This window comes from Bombina bombina, chromosome 12, assembly GCF_027579735.1.
Source record: "Bombina bombina isolate aBomBom1 chromosome 12, aBomBom1.pri, whole genome shotgun sequence".
NCBI lineage: Eukaryota > Metazoa > Chordata > Amphibia > Anura > Bombinatoridae > Bombina > Bombina bombina.
Genome location: NC_069510.1, coordinates 146,163,247 through 146,181,909, shown reverse-complemented (window position 1 = coordinate 146,181,909; position 18,663 = coordinate 146,163,247). Strand labels below are relative to the sequence as shown.

The 18,663-nt window shown below is 40.7% G+C and overlaps 1 protein-coding gene across 3 annotated transcripts in view; it reads left to right on the top strand.

The window, feature by feature from the left end:
• The window catches only part of RGS3 (regulator of G protein signaling 3), a 1,044,909-nt gene that overhangs the window by 904,828 nt on the left and 121,418 nt on the right, over positions 1 to 18,663 (top strand). The window lies entirely within an intron of this gene.

Here is an 18,663-nt window from a genome sequence, read left to right as displayed (position 1 = left end):
TGAGAGAGGTTGAGAGAGGGGAGAGAGAGAGCCATGAGAGAGAGAGAGGGGGAGAGAGAGAGATAGAGGGGAAGAGAGAGGGGGAGATGTGGGGAGAGAGAAAGAGGGAGGGGGAGAGAGAGGGGGGAGAGAGGTTGAGAGAGGGAGGGGGGAGAGAGAGAGGGGGGGAGAGTGAGGGGAGATGGAGAGAGTGAGGGGAGAGATGGAGAGAGTGAGGGGAGAGATGGAGAGAGTGAGGGGAGAGATGGAGAGAGTGAGGGGAGAGATGGAGAGAGTGAGGGGAGAGAGTGAGTGAGGGGAGAGAGAGAGTGAGTGAGGGGAGAGAGAGAGTGAGTGAGGGGGGAGAGAGAGAGTGAGTGAGGGGGGAGAGAGAGAGTGTGAGGGGAGAGGGAGAGAGTGTGAGGGGAGAGGGAGAGAGTGTGAGGGGAGATGGAGAGAGTGTGAGGGGAGATGGAGAGAGTGTGAGGGGAGATGGAGAGAGTGTGAGGGGAGATGGAGAGAGTGTGAGGGGAGATGGAGAGAGTGTGAGGGGAGATGGAGAGAGAGTGAGGGGAGATGGAGAGAGAGTGAGAGAGAGAATGCAAGGGGTGGGACCACTGTACTGCAAAAAATGGCCCGTGTGAACGGGCTTTAGGACTAGTTTTATAATAAAAGGTTTATAATTCTACATGATATTGTCTGTTACTCCACACCCCTTCATTTCCTCTTTCGGCTGGGCTGTGACATAGATAACCAATGTCCAATACACTCTTGGAGCATAAAAATACAAACCACAAAATAGTTAAAATAAAATTGGCTAGTTCTACCTGTGCTGTGGTTACATAGATAGTATAAAGTCCCTTTATTTAACAGTACACTACAGAATCTTACTGTACATGTTTCTCAAAGTCCAATGCACTCTTGGAGCATAAAAATACAAACCACAAAAGAAGTTAAAAAAAAAAAAAGTCAGTAAGGCACTATAATGTATTTGTACAATACTCACTTTATTGCTCACAACTTTGAGCTGTGCCACCGCCACACTACTGCTTCACCACCCCCACACTACTCCCAGATGACTCCCACACACTCTTCAATCTCTTCCAAAATGTCCGTTTCGCAGGCATTCTCTGGTCCGCCCACGGCCGCACATTGGTCTGCCTCTCATCCTCCCTCTCTGCGTCCGTTTTCAGGACAATCTGAGGATTATTATTTTTTATTTTTTTTATTTTTAAATTGCGTACTCTTGCGGTTTTAAAACCGCAGTGATTAATCGTGCAGCCCTAATATATATATATATATATATATATATATATATATATTTTTTATTATTTTTTTTTATGAAATGTATGTCTCTAAGTTAATGGTGTTTTTTATATTTGTAGCATAAAATATTTGGATTTAATTGAGTTGGTGTAATTCATTTTAAGAGATTTAGTTTCTCATTAGTGGGTTGATAGTTTTTGAGACTAAACATTAGCACTGTCCTCTGTCTTGACTATATTTAGCCAACTTTATTAGCAGACTAGGAAATGTTTCTCTTGGTTTAGAAAGCAGCAGCTGTAATCCCTTTTCAGTTAGTGGATTTTAATAAAGCTCTCAGGTTAGATTATATTTAATTTATCTGTGCTTAAGTATTTTATTCAGGCTATGATGGATACATTCCATATTCATAATTTAGTCCCTTGTACTTCATAGAAAAAATGTTCATGCATTTAAATATTTGCAAATGCTTAAATTCGCCGGTACTCTTCTGCCGTGATAGGAAGTGTTCAGACTGAATTGAGGGAGGTTGAAACACCTTTGTTTCTGATAAACTACATAATGTTGATGCTATTCCAATAGCACTTGCTAAACACATGGATCACTCTTCAAAATGTCATCAAATACTAATGGGAATATCACTCCTGGCCAGCAGGAGGAGGCAAAGAGCACCACAGCAAAGCTGTTAAGTTTCACTCCTCTACCCATAATCCCCAGTAATTCTCTTTGCCTTTGTCAATGGAGGAAGTGAAGTTCTGGTGTCTGAAGAAAATTGGATTTCTTTCCCTACAAGCAAGATTTTTTTGGGTCTAGCCGTAGTCCATGTTAATCTCTTCAGTAGGGTAGTGGTGGATTTAAAGCAGTTAAGAACTTGTGAGATGGGCCTTGCTGCATTTTCCTAACATATTTGCTGCCCATTGTATAGAAAGCCAGAGTAGGTTTACTCTGTTCTTTCTTTTTTCTACATGCCTCTGTAAGGAGTATGTGTCTTTTCACGCCTTGTAAGCTGTCCTCCTGCTGGACAGCTAGATGCAGGTAAGTGATTTTTGTCTTCTAGGATACTGGAGACTGGCACTTTAAAAGGTTATCTGCAGTTTTCATTTGGACATAGTATATCTTTCAATTTAAGCCCTTATATATTTCCATTTGCCCCTTAACAATAGAAGTGGCTGCTTTTAATTGCTCTGAGTCAGTCACCAGGGACATTACTGCCCAGGAAACGCCTATTATACGAATATATATATATAAACGAATATATATTATATACCTCCTATTCTCTTCCGCTCACTGAACGGAGCGGTGTCAACCTGGTTTGGTGAAGTTTCGGTCTGTTTGCGAGGTGCTCTTTAATTTTTGCTTAGCTCTTGCCGGAGGGGCATGTAGGACCTCAGTAGCTGAGGTGCAGAGATTTCTTTGGGATTTTGTCTGAGCTTTAGCCGCTCCTGAAAACGTTTCCTGTCAATAAAAAAAATAAAAGGCCGATTGCATAGGTTGGTTTTATATTTAAAGTGACAGTTCCGAAAATATTTAAAGTCACAGTATTAAATTGAAATAAACTGTTTTTTTTTATTCTGTAAATCATGTGAGATATTTAGTCATGGAGCAGGAGTCTGTTCCTTTTGACAAATGTTTTTGTCTTAAGGCCCAAATTGTATTGCCATGCAATTTTGTTACTCATGTCTGGGAAAAGCTTTAGAATGCATCTAAGCCCTATGGCTCTCAGGATGATGCTGTTCAGGCAATGCCACAGCTTTCTCCTCAAACGTCCCAAGTCTCTATGGCGTCACATACAGTGCCCTGCGGTTCGTCTCAGTTTCCTGGAGGAGTATATTTGCCTGCAGAAATTGCTGCTGAGGTATCTTCTGCGGTATCTGCGGATTTGTCTGCTTTTCCTTTGTTTAAGGAAAAACGTAAGAGGAAAATTAGAGATTCAGATAGTAAGGTGTCTGTTTCACTTCCTGCTACTCTGGTTTGCCTACCTCACAAGTCTGATGAGGAGGATAAGTCGGTAGCCTCTGATGGTGAAATCTCAGATTCGAACAGTATAATTCCTTCATCTGATGCTGAAGTAGTAACCTTCAGATTTAAGTTTGAACACCTTTGTGTATTGTTAAAGGAGGTTTTGGCTACTTTGGACGACTCCGATACTCCAGTCGTTGTCAACCCTAAGAAATCTAGTAAGATTAATAAATACTTTGATGTTCCTTCCTCTGTGGAAGTGTTTTCTGTTCCAGACCGTGTTACGGAGATTTTTGCACAGGAATGGGAGAAGTCAGAATACCTTTTCTCCTGTCTTTAAAAAGATGTTTCCTGTCGCTGACTTCATTAACGAGTCATGGCGCACGGTGCCTAAAGTCGAAGGTGTCATTTCTACTCTGGCTAAAAGAACTACTATCCCTATAAAGGACATCGGCATCTTATTGGTACGACACCTTGTCTGATTCTTTTCAGGTAAAGACTCCTTTGGAGGAGATCCATGACAGGATTAAGGCTCACAAGCTAGCCAGTTCCTTTATTTCTGATGCTACCATGAAAGTTATTAAACTGGGAGCCAAGATATCTGGCTTCGCTGTGCTATCCCGCAGGTCGTTGGGGCTAAAATCTTGGTCAGCGGATGTCTCTAAGTCCAAGCTTCTGGCGCTTCCTTACAAGGGTAAGACCTTGTTTGGACCTGGTCTGGCTGAAATAATTTTTCATATTCTGGTGGAAAAGGGCGTCAAAGTAATTTTCATTCCTGTTGTATCTTCAAAGGGAAGTCTTCCTCTTCCTCTGGTTCAAGAAGGTCAGTTCATGATGACCATAGACCTGAAGGATGCTTATTTTCATGTCCCCATCCACAGGGATCATCGCAAGTTCCTGAGATTCGCCTTTCTAGACAAACTCTTTCAGTTTGTGGCTCTTTTGGCATTGATCAGGTCTTGGGGAATTGCAGTGGCGCCCTACTTGGACGACATATTGGTTCAGGCGCAATCTTTTCATTGAGCATTCTCTCATACAGAGATCTTGTTGTCTTTTCTACGTTCCCACGGATGGAAAGTGAATCTGGAAAAGAGTTGTCTTGTTCCAGCGACAAGGGTGGTCTTTTTAGGGACCATAATAAATCCCCTATTTATAAAAATATTTCTGACAGAGGTCGGAAAAACCATGATTGTTTCCTCTTGCCTCTCTCTGCAGTCTACTGTTTGGCCATCAGTGGCTCTATGTATGGAGGTAATTGGTGTGATGGTCGCATCCATGGACAACACCCCCTTTGCTCGATTCCTTTTGAGATCTCTGCAGTTATGCATGCTCAGACAATGGAATGGGGACCATTCAAACCTGTCTGAGGATAGACCTAGATCAGTAGACAAGAGACACTCTTCCCTGGTGGTTTTCTCAGGGGCATCTGTCTCGGGGCACATGCTTCCGGAGACCTTCCTGGGTGATTGTGACCAGGGACGCCAGCCTGCTGGGCAGAGGAGCAGTCTGGGACTCGTTAAGGGTGCAAGGACTATGGACTCTGGAGGAGTCTGCTCTTCCCATAAACAAATTGGAGTTGAGAGCAATTTACAATGCTGATGGCTTGGCATCAGTTGTCCTTAAGGCGGTTTATCAGGTTCCAGTCAGACAATATCACCTCAGTGGCTTTCATCAACCACCAGGGAGGGACTCTGAGTTCCTTAGCCATAAAGGAAGTGGCTCGATTGTTCAGTGGGCGGAAGCTCACAATTGTTATCTATCTGCCATCCACATTACAGAAGTGGACAACTAGGAAGCGGACTTTCTGAGCAGACAGACATTTCATCCTGGGGAGTGGGCTTTCCATCCGGAGGTGTTCTGCAGGTTAACCCTCAAATGGGGGGTGCCGGAGTTGGATCTGATGGCGTATCGGCAGAACACCAAGCTTCCAAGGTACAGTTCAGTGTCAAGAGATCCGCAGGTTGCCCTGATAGATGCTCTGCCGGTTCCTTTCTTTCATGCTGACAAGGCGGTTCTTCATACTAAGTTAGGTTTTCTTCCGAAAGTAGTTTCAGATAGAAATATTAATCAGGAAATTGTTGTTCCTAATTCTTTTTCTCATAATGAACGTTTCTTGCACAACTTGAATGTTGTGCGTGCTTTAAAATTTTATCTACAGGCGACTAAGGATTTTCACCAGTCTTCTGGCCTGTTTGTTTCTCTGGAAAGCGTAAAGGTCAGAAAGCTACCACTACTTCTCTTTCTCTCTGGTTGAGAAGTATAAGTTGTTTTGCTTATGAGACTGCTGGTCAGCAACCTCCTGAGAGAATTACGGCTCATTCCACGAAGGCTGTCTCCTATTCTTGGGCTTTCAAAAATGAAGCTTCTGTGGAACAGATTTGCAAGGCTGCAACTTGATCCTCTCTGCATACTTTTACAAATTTGACACTTTTGCCTCGACCGAGGCCTCTTTTGGGAGAATGGTTTGTCAAACAGTGGTGCCTTCTGTTTAGGTCTACCTGTCTTGTTATCCCTCCCTTGTCATCTGTGTCCTCTAGCTTGGGTATTAGTTCCCACTAGTAATTAATGACGTTGTGAACTCCTCCATTTCTTAGGAAAGAAAGCAAAATTTATGCTTACCTGATAAAAAAAAAAAATCTGGATATGGAGAGTCCACGACCCCACCCTTAATTTAAAACAGTTATTTTTTACTAAACTTCAGGCGCCTCTACACCTTTGTGTTGTTCCTTTTTTTCCATTTTCCTTTTGGTAGAATGACTGGGGATTATAGGTAGGGGACACTTAACAGCTTTGCTGTGGTACTCTTTGCCGCCTCCTGCTGACCAGGAGTGATATTCCCACTAGTAATTGATGACGTTGTGGACTCATATCCGGAAATAAATAAATTTATCAGGTAAGCATACATTTTGTTTTTCTTATTTTTCCTTTGAATGATGCTGGTGCATTTAGAGACACTATGGACAAATCTAAAGTGTACTGCTTATTTAGAATAAACAATAATAGTCATCTCTCTATATTAGCTATGCCTTCTATTATTAAAGCTGTAGAGTGTTGGCCATCCAACACAGGAAATGCTGATCAGAGACAGTAATATTTTTCTTGTCATTTCAATGTTACCTGAACTCAATGCAGACTTCTAGGGACATTCTGTTCTTAAAATAAAATGTCTCTATTTCTAAACAAATTATTTTTTCAATGTTTTTAAACCTTTTTAAGTAGAGAAAATCATTGTCCTAATCCTGCTTGTTGTCATCCTATGTTATTCCAGATCAAAATATGGCTGTTGATTGGAGTATACAACCCTGAGCGGTACAGGTCTTTCTTTTGCATGATGTACCGAGTCCACGGATTCATCCTAACTATTGGGATATTGTCCTTCCTGACAGGAAGTAGCAAAGAGAGCACCACAGCAGAATTGTCTATATAGCTCCCCCCTTAACTCCACCCCCCAGTCATTCTCTTTGTTGGCTCTAAGCAGGAAGAGTAAAGAGAAGAGGTGTTAAACTGTTAGTTTTTATTTCATCTTCAATCAAGAGTTTATTTTAAATGGTACCGGTGTTGTACTATTTGCTCTCAGGCAGGACATAGATGAAGATTTCTGCCTGGAGGATGATGATCTTAGCATTTGTAACTAAGGTCCACTGCTGTTCCCACATGAGCTGAGGAGTACAGGAAAACTTCAGTGTGAGGAACGGTTCTTGCTATACAGCAATGAGGAATGTTCAGTCATTTTTCTGCAGAGACTGTGTTAACTCAGAAAGGCTGACAGTATCCCCATTAGGGGAAGGGTAAGCAGTAATCCTAGTATGAAAGAGGTTTTACTAGCTTGCATAAAGGGCTTAAAAAAAAAAAAAATGGTACAAACATTTGTGTGTTCTGGGAGTAACGTTTAGGTGTATGGGCCGTTTGCTTGAGGGGTCATTTGGCTTATTTTGGGTTTGTTATAACCCACATGGTTTTCAAACTAAGTTTTAGATTTGAGTAGGCCCCAGTAACATTGAGTGAGGTTGGCGGGGCCTATTTTTGCGCCTCAGTTGCTCATTTAGTTTTACAGACAAGCAGCAAGCAACTTCTCCTGAGGTCCTGATGATCTTCTGAGGGCCTATTCGAAGCTTTAACCCCATATTATCGATCCTAAGGGCAGGTAGGGCCACAGCAGAGCTGTGGCAAGGTGCTTATAGGGGTGTTTAACCGGTTTTAGACCTTTTTCAATCCGTTTTTTTTCATTTGGGGGTTTATTGCTTATTAAATTGTGGTGCAATCCTCCATTTAAGCAATTTTAACCTGTTTTGCAGTTTGTGTATGCCTTTTTTTCTCTTAAAGGCACAGTACCGTTTTTGCAAATTGTGTTTTTTTCATTAAATAAAGTGTTTTCCAAGCTTGCTTGCTTGCTTTATTACTAGTCTGTTAAACATGTCTGACACTGAGGAAACTCATTGTTCAATTTGTTTAGAAGCCATTGTGGAACTCCCTCTTAGAATGTGTCCCACTTGTACTGATATGTCTATAAATTGCAAACAGCATATTTTGACTTATAAAAGTTTGGCATTGGATGATTCTCAGACAGAAGGAAATCAGGTTTTGCCATCTAGTTCTCCCCAAGTGTCACAACCAGTAACGCCCGCACAAGCGACACCAAGTACTTCTAGTGCGTCTAATTCTTTTACCTTGCAAGATATGGCTTCAGTTATGAATACTACCCTCACAGAGGTTTTATCTAAGCTGCCTGGTTTGCAAGGGAAGCGCAGTAGCTCTGGGTTAAGAACAAATGCTGAGCATTCTGACGCTTTAGTAGCCATATCCGATATTCCCTCACAATGTTCTGAAGTAGGGATGAGGGATTTGCTGTCTGAGGGAGAGATTTCTGATTCAGGAAAGACGTTCCCTCAGACAGATTCAGATATGACGGCATTTAAATTTAAGCTAGAGCCCCTCCGCTTATTGCTTAGGGAGGTTTTAGCTACTCTGGATGATTGTGACCCTTCTGTTGTTCCAGAGAAATTGTGTAAAATGGACAAATATTTAGAGGTTCCTGTTTACACTGATGTGTTTCCAGTCCCTAAGAGGATTTCGGACATTGTTACTAAGGAGTGGGATAAACCAGGTATTCCGTTCTCTCCCCCTCATGTTTTTAAGAAAATGTTTCCCATTTCTGACACCATAAAGGACTCATAGCAGACGGTCCCTAAGGTGGAGGGAGCTATTTCTACCCTGGCTAAGCGTACAACTATACCTATTCAAGACAGTTGTGCTTTTATTGATCCTATGGATAAATAGAGGGTCTCCTAAAGAAAATTTTTGTTCATCAAGGTTTTCTTCTTCAACCTATAGCGTGCATTGTTCCTGTAACCACTGCAGCTGCCTTTTGGTTTGAGGCTCTAGAAGAGGCTCTTCAGATGGAGACCCCACTAGATGATATTTTGGACAGAATTAAGGCTCTTAAGTTGGCTAATTCTTTTATTACAGATGCCGCTTTTCATCTTGCTAAATTAGTGGCTAAGAATTCAGGTTTTGCCATTTTAGCACGTAGAGCGTTATGGCTTAAGTCCTGGTCAGCTGATGTATCATCTAAATCTAAGCTTTTGTCGATCCCTTTCAAAGACCCTTTTCGGGCCTGCATTGAAAGAGATCATTTCAGACATTACTGGAGGGAAGGATCATACCCTCCCTCAGGATAAGTTAAATAAGACTAGGACCAAACAAAATAATTTTCGTTCCTTTCGAAACTTCAAGAGTGGTCCCTCTACCTCTTCCCCTGCTGCAATGCAAAAGGGGAACTTTGCTCAATCCAAGCCAACCTGGAGACCTAATCAGGCTTGGAACAAGAGTAAACAGGCCAAAAAGCCTGCTGCTGCCGCCACTAAGTCAGCATGAAGGGGTAGCCCCCGATCCGGGACCGGATCTAGTAGGGGGCAGAATCTCTCTTTCTCAGGCCTGGGCAAGAGACGTTCAGGATTCCTGGGCAGTAGAAATTGTAACCCAGGGATACCGTCTAGATTTCAAGGATTCCCCTCCAAGGGGGAGGTTCCATCTGTCTCAATTGTCTGTAAACCCGACAAAAAGAGAGGCGTTCTTACGCTGTGTAGAAGACCTCTTTACCATGGGAGTGATCTGCCCGGTTCCAAAAGCAGAATAGGGGCAGGGGTTCTACTCCAATCTGTTTATAGTTCCCAAAAAGGAGGGAACCTTCAGACCAATTCTGGATCTCAAGATCCTAAACCAATTCCTAAGAGTTCCATCTTTCAAGATGGAGACCATTCGGACTATCTTACCATTGATCCTGGAGGGTCAATATATGACCACCGTGGACTTTAAGGATGCGTATCTACACATTCCTATCCACAAAGATCATCACCAGTTTCTCAGGTTCGCCTTTCTGGACATGCATTATCAGTTTGTGGCTCTTCCTCTCGGGTTGGCCACGGCGCCGCAAATCTAAACGAAGGTGCTAGGGTCCCTTCTGGCGGTTCTAAGGTCACGGGGCATAGCAGTGGCACCTTCTCTAGACGACATTCTAATTCAAGCATCGTCCTTCCAACTAGCCAAGTCTCACACAGACTTAGTGTTAGCCTTTCTAAGGTCTCACGGGTGGAAAGTGAACGTAAAAAAGAGTTCTCTTTCCCCCCTCACAAGAGTTTCATTTCTAGGGACTCTGATAGACTCGGTGGACATGAAGATATTTCTGACGGAGGTCAGGAAATCAAAGATTTTGTCCACCTGCCGAGCTCTTCATTCCATTCCTCGGCCGTCAGTGGCTCAGTGTATGGAGGTAATCGGACTAATGGTAGCGGCAATGCACATAGTTCTATTTGCTCGCTTGCATCTCAGACCACTGCAACTATGCATGCTCAATCACTGGAATGGGGATTACGCGGATTTATCTCCTCAGATAAATCTGGATCAAGAGACCAGAGACTCTCTTCTTTGGTGGTTGTCACAGGATCATCTGTCCCAGGGAATGTGTTTCCGCAGGCCAGATTGGGTTATGGTGACGACAGACGACAGTCTTCTGGGCTGGGGTGCAGTCTGGAATTCCCTGAAAGCTCAGGCTTTGTGGACTCGGGAGGAGGCTCTCCTACCGATAACTATTCTGGAATTAAGAGCGATGTTCAATGCTCTCCAGGCATGGCCTCAGCTGGCTTCGGCCAGATTCATCACGTTTTAGTCGGACAACATCACGACTGTGGCTTATATCGATCATCAGGGCGGAACAAAAGAGTTCCTTAGTGATGATAGAGGTCTCGAGGATAATCCAATGGACAGAGGCTTGCTCTTGCCATCTGTCAGCGATCTATATCCCAGGTGTAGAGAACTGGGTGGCAGATTTTCGAAGTCGTCAGACTTTTCATCCAGGGGAAGTAGGGAACTCCATCCGGAGGTTTTTGTTCAGCTGGTGTGGCTATGGGGCACACCGGAGTTGGATCTGATGGCGTCTCCTCAGAACGCCAAACTTCCTTGTTACGGCTCCAGGTCAAGGGATCCTCAGGCTGTACTGATAGATGTTCTAGTAGTACCCTGGTCGTTCAACCTGGCATATGTGTTTCCACCTTTCCCTCTCCTTCCACGCCTGATTGCCAGAATCAAACAGGAGAGAGCGTCTGTGATTTTGATAGCGCCTGCGTGGCCACGCAGGACTTGGTATACAGACCTGGTGGACATGTCATCCCTTCCACCATGGTCTCTGCCATTGAGACAGGACCGTCTCATTCAAGTTCCATTCAAGCATCCAAATCTAATTTCTCTGCAACTGACTGCTTGGAGATTGAACGCTTGATTCTATAAAAGCGGGGTTTCTCTGAGTCAGTCATAAATACCTTGATTCAGGCTCGAAAGCCTGTTACCAGGAAAATTTATCATAAGATATGGCGTAAATATCTTTTTTTTTTTGGTGCGAATCCAAAGGCTTCTCCTGGAGTAAAATCAGGATTCCTAGGATTTTGTCTTTTCTCCAAGAGGGATTGGAGAAAGGATTATCAGCTAGTTCCTTAAAGGGACAGATATCTGCTCTGTCTATTTTGTTGCACAAGCGTCTGGCAGATGTTAGCGCTGCGGAATCTGTTGGCGCTCTACAAATAACCGATAATAATAATAATAATGTTCCAGACGTTCGGGCTTTTTGTCAGGCTTTAGTTAGAATTAAGCCTGTGTTTAAACCTATTGCTCCGTCATGGAGTCTAAATTTAGTTCCTAGTTGCTATCTCTTCAGCTCGAAGAGTTTCTGAACTATCTGCATTACAATGTGACTCACCTTATCTGGTGTTCCATGCTGATAAGGTGGTTTTGCGTACCAAGCCTGGGTTCCTACCTAAGGTTGTTACTAACAGGAATATCAATCAAGAAATTGTTGTTCCTTCTCTGTGTCCTAATCCTTCTTGTAAGAAGGAACGTCTGTTGCACAACTTGGACGTGGTTCGTGCTTTGAAATTTTATTTGCAGGCAACCAAAGATTTTCGTCAAACATCTTCTTTGTTTGTTGTCTATTCTGGAAAGCGTAGGGGTCAAAAGGCTACGGCGACTTCTCTTTCCTTTTGGCTGAAAAGCATCATCCGTTTGGCTTATGAGACTGCTGGACAGCAGCCTCCTGAAAGGATTGCAGCTCATTCTACTAGAGCGGTAGCTTCCACATGGGCTTTTAAAAATGATGCTTCTGTTGAACATATTTGTAAGGCTGCGACTTGGTCTTCGCTTCATACCTTTTCAAAATTTTACAAATTTGATACTTTTGCTTCTTCGGGAAGGCTATTTTTGGGAGAGAGGTTTTGCAAGCAGTGGTGCCTTCCGTTTAGGTTCCTGTCTTGTCCCTCCCTTCATCTGTGTCCTAAAGCTTTGGTATTGGTATCCCACAAGTTAGGATGAATCCGTGTATATCATGCAAAAGAAAACAAAATTAATGCTTACCTGATAAATTTCTTTCTTTTGCGATGTACCGAGTCCACGGCCCGCCCTGTCTATTCAAGACAGATAGTATTTTTTGTTATGTAAACTTCAGTCACCTCTGCACCTTATAGTTTCTCCTTTTCTTCCTTGGCCTTCGGTCGAATGACTGGGGGGTGGAGTTAAGGGGGGAGCTATATAGACTGCTCTGCTGTGGTGCTCTCTTTGCTACTTCCTGTCAGGAAGGACAATATCCCACAAGTTAGGATGAATCCGTGGACTCTGTACATCGCAAAAGAAAGAAATTTATCAGGTAAGCATACATTTTGTTTTATCACGTTTACACAAGTCAAAGGGACATTGTACACTACATGTTTATTTACATAAATGTTTTGTAGATGAACCATTTATAAAGCCCATCTGGTAGGGTTTTTGTAACAATGTATAGTTTTGCTTATTTTGTAATATGATTTTGCAGATTTTCAGACTCCTAAGCAAGCCATAAATTATCAGATGTAGACTGCAGTCTATAGATTTCTGCTGTTCTTGTTTGTGTAATGGTCTTTTCATATGTAGGAGAGCACCTTTCAGTGGGTGTCCCAGCCTAACTTTATCAACAACTTTATCAACAGTGCTAAACTGGGAGCTTCTAAGTAAGTTTTTAAAAGGTTTTATACTGGATTTTTAGGTCAGCATCTGTGCATATTATTCTTTTATAGAAGTGTCATATTTTTAATTAAATTCATTTGTCTTAACAAAATAAATCTTGAACTGCCTTGAGTCACTTCTGCAACTACAATCCATGTGACAAGCTACCCCAAACCTTATGTCTGCACCCTCAACCTGTAGACTGGAAGCTCTCCATAGCAGGGCCCTCTTCCTCCTGTACTATATTTGTTTAGTCTATGTTTTTGTATCTTGTCATTGTATACCCCCAACTCTTTACCCAGTTCTATGGAATTTAAATAAAGCATTTTATTTTTACAACAAAATCCCTTATTATTATTATTATTATTATTATCGGTTATTTATAGAGCGCCAACAGATTCCGCAGCGCTATTAACAAAGGCGGAGTAGAACAAAACAGTTATAGGGATCAATTGGGTAGAGGGCCCTGCCAAGAGTTACACTGTTGTAGTCAGCTCTTAAGAAGGTGATCTACAAACAGCTGGACTTTTAGGCTTACATGCTAAGGGGGTTCAGGGGATAGCAATGGAGGAGAGGAACTGGTATAAAGTAAGGTTAGCGTGGGTTGTATGCATCCCTGAACAGTAAACTTTATTATTTCCCAGTGCTCTAGAGGCAAAGTATGTTTATTTAGGATTAAAAAAAATCATATTCTCGCTGGTTAGATAAGCAGGAACTGAGGCATTTGACAAACTGTGGTATCTGCCTCTACTTCCATACATACGTATTCATGGTAAGCTCTTTCTTCTTGATAAGCCTGTCAGTATATGGCAGGGTTATAACACAATATATTTAACAATCTTTCTTTAAATTAAACCCTTAATCAATATGCATATACTAGAAACCATAAAATTAATATAAATTCCTGAATTCTTTTTTATTAGTTGATATCTATAAACACATTGAAATATATTTGTAGGAGCCAGAGTATGAGTCAATACTATACACGTTTAAAACTATTAAAATATGCTATGCAAAGTTCATTAAAGTTGCCTTTAAAATTAGCCTTATTCACAATAGCCTTTCATTCAATTAACACAATGAGATTCCGAGATATTCAGCCACTAACATTTAAGCAATGCACTCAGCTATTTAGCTACAATTGATTCTAATACAATTCTAATTAGGACACTAAAAGTACATATATTCTTAATGTAAGCAGTTACCTTAAATGTCCATTTATTTAAACTGAAATAAATTCTTAGTTACTTATAATTAAAACAAATTCTAAGATATATATATATATATATATATATATATATATATATATATATATATATATATAAAAAAGAACACTTTGTCCGGTAACACGCTGGGGAGCAATTGGCTCAGAGTGTATGGAGATCTGCAGCTGTGGAGACTGAGCCGGTCTGTAGTCGGCATCTGAGTAAATAGAATATGTTCCAATGGATTGTCCCCACTTGTAGCGCAAAAAATCTCTCTCCAAAGAAAAGTGATCAAGTGCGCAACTGCACAAAACATGTCTGCATGTGGTTCAGATCACTGACACTGTGTTTTTACATTAAGTGCTTTATTACAGTCGTGTGTAGGCTGTCATGTTTTTACTTTTGATACTACAATAAAGGAAGTTTTACTTTTCTTTGGAGAGAGATTTTTTGCGCTACAAGTGGGGACAATCCATTGGAACATATATATATATATATATATATATATATATATATATATATATTTTGCAAAGATAAATTACTTAGCATACAAGAAACAAACTTAACACTATACAGGACTATGAACACAGTTAAAATACTGAGTGCCCCTTTAAATCTATTAAATACAATTTGACTATGTTTTTACCAATTACCTTTGTTTAAAATATTAAAAATTAGAGCAACTATACATCACCAATTTGAGTCAATTTGTAGTTCAGTCTTTTCCAAATATATTTAGATCACCTCATTTGAAGAAAAGTTATTTTGCATAGATCAAGGTTAGTTTTAGCTCCTTGCTTAAGTGAATGTGTTCCCAAGTATGGCCGCCAATTATCAATCACCAGTCTCAGCAAATCACAAAAAAACTGTCCCTTTCTGCATTTAACTATTCCTTATATAATCATTGGTGAATTTTTTCGTTCACTCCCACGGTAGCTTGTCCCTTCTCATTGGATACTTTGGAAATGTATTTTTTTAACAGTCAATCTTTTGGCTGTAATATCGGATTTTGGGCATCGGGGGCAGCATGACGAACACAGCAATACATTTTATTATTTCTAGCATTTAAAAATATTCCTTTAAAATGTGTAATAAATGCCATAATTTATTTACATTAATAATTTACATGTTCAAATGTATTGCACTATGTCACATTATTCCTTCTGATTATTTTAATATGAAACATCCGTATTCTTATATCATATTACATCAGAGTAATTTCTACTGCTAACTATTAGCTTAAAATCCATTTAAAATAGTCTTCAGTATCCTGGCATTTATATAAAAAACCATAGTGTATTTCATATTCAGTACTGCACTGCATCCCAACATGAATATAATATATTTCATATTTCTAATAAATCCTGAATGCATAAATCTTGTCTATGCAGATCTGAAATAAAAATAATAGTGTTATTAATTGTTATGTAAAAATATAAAATATCCACATGTCTGTTTTTATGGCTAAAGATATCTTGTTTCCCTGAAAAATAAAAAGGGAAAAATTGTCAAATATATATAAATCTGTTTGCAGCATTTATCTAAAATGTTCCTATTAATCATTTCTTTTTAGGTCCACAAATATCATATTCATATGCTTAAAAAAGGCTAAGACATGTTATGCTTTTTGTCTCAAGTATGTTTTACTGAAATCTAAGTACAAGTTATTTTAAACAGTGAAATTTGAAATTGTAATGCAAGCCATGTGCTTTTGCTGTGTGTTATCCTCCCCCAGACGTATGTCTGAATTACGTATATTCAAGTGTCAGCAGTTACACAGCAGAGGTCATTTTACAAGCCTGGGCTAATTACCATTTCCTTGGGACTTTGACCAGCTTATCTCGTTTATGCTCAGAATATCGTCTCCATCCATTCCCTGTTTGCTACCCCCTACCAAGCTGTGAGCTTCAAAATCTGTTATCTTTTAATTAGGATAAACATGTCTTCACCTAGCCAAAACCATTTGGCAGGGGGGGTTGTGATTTATAGTGAAATAGCACTGTTGTAAATAGCCTCATATCCAATCAATTCTGTGGTCTCACCAACCATAGATATATGAAAATTATATATATATATATATATATTTTATTTTTTTTATTTTTTTTTTCATTTATAATATTCATATACCCTGACAAGCCTGAAGACATTTGGTATGTGTGCTCCATAGTGGACACACATTTTCAGCCAATCAGATTGAGCTCGCATTTTATTGGCTGATCGGAACAGCCAATAGAATGCAAGCTCAATCTGATTGGCTGATTGGATCAGCCAATCCGATTGAACTTGAATCTGATTGGCTGATTCAATCAGCCAATCAGATTTTTCCTATCTTAATTCCGATTGGCTGATAGAATCCTATCAGCCAATTGGAATTCGAGGGACGCCATCTTGGATGACGTCACTTAAAGGAACCTTCATTCGTCGGGTAGTCGTCATTGAAGAAGGATGTTCCGCGCCGGAGGTCTTGAAGATAGAGCCGCTCCTCGTCGGATGGATGAAGATAGAAGATGCCGCTTGGATGAAGATGTCTGCCGGTCAAGATGTCCTCTTCTGCCCGGATAGGATGAAGACTTCTGCCGCTCCGGATGTCTTCTTTTGGTCCATCGGTGCCCGGCTGGGTGAACACGGCTCAAGGTAGGGGGGTAGTGTTAGGTTTATTTAAGGGGGGTTTGGGTTAGAGTAGGGGTATGTGGGTGGAGGGTGGTATTATTTGTTATTTTTACAGGCAAAAGAGCTGATTTATTTGGGGCATGCCCCGCAAAAAAGCCCTTTTAAGGGCTGGTAAGGTAATAGAGCTGTTAACTTTTTTAATTTAGATTAGGGTAGGGATTTTTTTTTAATTTGGGGGGCTTTGTTATTTTATTAGGGGGCTTAGAGTAGGTGTAATTAGCTTAAAATTCTTGTATTCTTTTTTTATTTTTTGTAATTTAGTGTTTGGGTTTTTTTGTAGTTTAGTTTATTTAATTATATGTAATTGTAGTTAATTTATTTAATTAATTTATTGATAGTGTAGTGTTAGGTTTAATTGTAACTTAGGTTAGAATTTATTTTACAGGTAATTTTGTAATTATTTTAACTAGGTAGCTATTATATAGTAAATAACTATTTAATAGCTATTGTACCTAGTTAAAATAAATACAAAGTTGCCTGTAAAATAAATATAAATCCTAAAATAGCTACAATATAATTATTCGTTATATTGTAGCTATATTAGGGTTTATTTTACAGGTAAGTATTTAGCTTTAAATAGGAATACTTTATTTAATAAGAGTTAATTTATTTTGTTAGAATAAAATTATATTTAACTTAGGGGGGTGTTAGGGTTAGACTTAGCTTTAGGGATTAATACATTAATTATAGTAGCGGCGAGGTCCGGTCGGCAGATTAGGGGTTAATACTTGAAGTTAGGTGGCTACGATGTTAAGGAGGGCAGATTAGGGGTTAATACTATTTATTATAGGGTTTGCGAGGCGGGAGTGCGGCGGTTTAGGGTTTATTACAGTTATTACAGCGGCGGCAAGGTCCGGTCGGCAGATTAGGGTTAATAAGTGTAGGTAAGGTAGTGGCGACGTGGGGGGGGCAGATTAGGGGTTAATAAATATTATTAGACTTAGAAAGTGTTTCCCCATAGGAAACAATGGGGCTGCGTTAGGAGCTTAACGCTGCTTTTTTGCAGGTGTTAGGTTTTTTTTCTGCCCAAACTGCCCCATTGTTTCCTATGGGGGAATCGTGCACGAGCATGTTTTTCCAGCTAGCCGCTATCGTAAGCAATGCTGATATTGAGAGTTGAAGTGGCGGTAAATATGCCTGTACGCTCCCTTTTTGGAGCCTAACGCAGCCCTTCAGAGAACTCTAAATACCAGCGTTGTTTAGAAGCAGCGCTAGAAAAAAAACATGCGTAGCTAACGCGCCGCTTTGGCCGCAAAACTCTAAATCTAGGTGTTTGTTTCTCACTTCTCTCTCTAAACACTGGAATTCTCGCACTTTGCTTCTCATCACCCTCTCTATAAACTGCCATTCTCACACTTTGCTTCTCACTTCCCTTTTCACTTCCCTTTCTCTATACACTGCCATTCTCATACTTTACGTCTCACCTCCCTCTCTCTATACACTGCCATTCTAACACTTTGCTTCTCACTTCCCTTTTCACTTCCCTTTCTCTATACACTGCCATTCTCATACTTTGCGTCTCACCTCCCTCTCTCTATACACTGCTTTTCTCACACTTTGCTTCTCACCTCCCTCTCTCTATACACTGCCATTCTCACACTTTGCTTCTCACCTCCCTCTCTCTATACACTGCCATTCTCACGCTTTGATTCTCATGCCCCTCTCTCTATACACTGCCATTCTCACACTTTGCTTTTCACGCCCCTCTCTCTATACACTGCCATTCTCACACTTTGCTTCTCATGCCCATCTCTCTATACACTGCCATTCTAACACTTTTCTTCTCACGCCCCTCTCTCTATACACTGCTATTCTCACACTTTGCTTTTCACGCCCCTCTCTCTATACACTGCTATTCTCACACTTTGCTTCTCACGCCCCTCTCTCTATACACTGCTATTCTCACACTTTGCTTCTCACGCCCCTCTCTGTGTACACTGCCATTCTCACACTTTGCTTCTCACCGCCCTGTCTCTATACACTGACATTCTCACACTTTGCTTCTCACCTCCCTCTCTCTATAAACTGCCATTCTCACACTTTGCTTCTCACCTCCCTCTCTCTA